Source organism: Branchiostoma floridae, unplaced genomic scaffold (assembly GCF_000003815.2).
Source record: "Branchiostoma floridae strain S238N-H82 unplaced genomic scaffold, Bfl_VNyyK Sc7u5tJ_193, whole genome shotgun sequence".
NCBI classification, from domain to species: domain Eukaryota; kingdom Metazoa; phylum Chordata; class Leptocardii; order Amphioxiformes; family Branchiostomatidae; genus Branchiostoma; species Branchiostoma floridae.
In genome coordinates this window covers 237,060-238,975 of record NW_023365789.1, presented here as the reverse complement: position 1 = coordinate 238,975, position 1,916 = coordinate 237,060, and positions in this window count along the sequence as shown.

Sequence of the window (1,916 nt, the reverse complement as noted above, 5' to 3'; positions counted from 1 at the left end):
TGACTTTTGTTTTCTCTAATGATTCATGATGTGGTTGTTGAATTTAAGAATTGCTTGTAGTGAGTATTCTCCAGTAGCTTCATTTACATTTGAATAATTCATCAGGGCATCACCCTGTCAACGTTAAGTTGAGTTATAGCGTTTTGGTACATCTGCATTGTAGTTATGCTGTGTTGATCAATTGTTTTTAGGTCTCTACCAGACTACATTTGTCGCTAAAAAAATAATAGATATTGGCCAAAAGGACTGAATAACATGTAAAAGGGCTTAGCTTAGATTAGTATCACTTGTGGTTAATATTCTTCAGCTGTGATATTTACATTTGAACAATTCAAAAGATAAGTATTGATACATTGGTTAGTATTTTGCAGCTGTGATTTGAACAATTCAACAGGTAGTTATTGATACATTCATTATGCAACATAAACAAGAGAATGTACATGGTTAAATCAAAAATACACAAAGCATGTAAACAGTTTTAGCTGATTTTACATTACCAAAGATAAATACTGTAGTGCTTTGATGGCGTTCAGATAATGTTCATAAAATAGTGTCATAACACTTACATTGATGTACAATCAGCAGCGTACATGCTTTCATTGTTTATTGTGCTTATAGATATTTTCATTGTTAATCTTGTGGTGCGGTGAAATAAAATCCCATGGGTGATAACGGCATCTGGTGACTGTGTTTTTTTTGGTAATATCCCTATAACTTCAAACAGATAAACTTTGTATGATACAACCAGTAACCCACATTAAGGAGGAGCACAAACTGCGAAAAAGCAGCTCTGCTAGGTCTGTTCTACCGAATACACACTTTACTCCTTTTACATATACTGCTTTATGAGATATGTATCTTATATGTATGATTTTTCTGTTACACCGACCTTTCCGTTTAGTGACGTTTAAATGCATTACATGACATTGTATAAACCCAGGAAGAATAGCTGGAATGTCAGGCTACTTGTGAATCTGAATAAAGTAACGTTCAGAACTGTTCACATCCGACTGAATAACCCCAGTCGGACACAGCGTGCCTGGTGTGATGTTTTAGTCATCGTCCACAACCAAAATGACGGATGAACAACAACAGCGAGTCAATAAGTACATGGGTCAGTTCGGAGAACTGAACAGTGAGTTGACCTCTGCCCGCAACCTTCAGTGTGCTCGGCAATTCGTCATCCTAACGAACAGCGTCGGTATTGCAGGGGTGGTGAGAGACTACTGCCGTTTAAATTACAACAGGAACTATTTAATAGCTTCCGAGATATCTTAATGTAGAAGTTTCTTCTGCAATATAAATCATATTGCACGACACACAGAGCTCTTATCTAAGTATCTATACTTCTGCACAAGCACAATTATTTGCTTCAAAATTTTAATTTCTCTACAAAGATTCTCCTACGTTATAAACTTAGCCCGATACACGGAGCTCTTATCGGCACTAATACACAAGCAGCCCTATAGCTACAACCCCCGAGACATGGAATATTTACCTGAGTCAACACCGCACCTGGTAAACACCATTAAGGAGTTCATAAGGTCAATACGGGGACATGGTGACTATACTTAGAAGGTATTTATTGATTTTTTCTGGCTGTAAAGGACGTAAAGCTATATGGCTGACAAACTAACGGTTGAGAAATGGCTGACAAGAAGCACAAAGGGTGGACTAATACACTACTTTACTAACTAATGTGTTTTTTGCCTTGCCGCCAGGCAAGGCTTTACGCCAGCTTTTTTCCATGGATCAATGGACGGACCTTTTAACCCAGCCCTTCCAAAGCCCCTTCCAAAGGCCCTTCTTTCCTTTGCGAGTTTCATGGCTTAGTTAGACAATGGTACATTCCAGACGAGTATTAAACGCTCTTCTAGACGCATGTTACTGTATGTGGGTCAGCGTAATAAATCTAC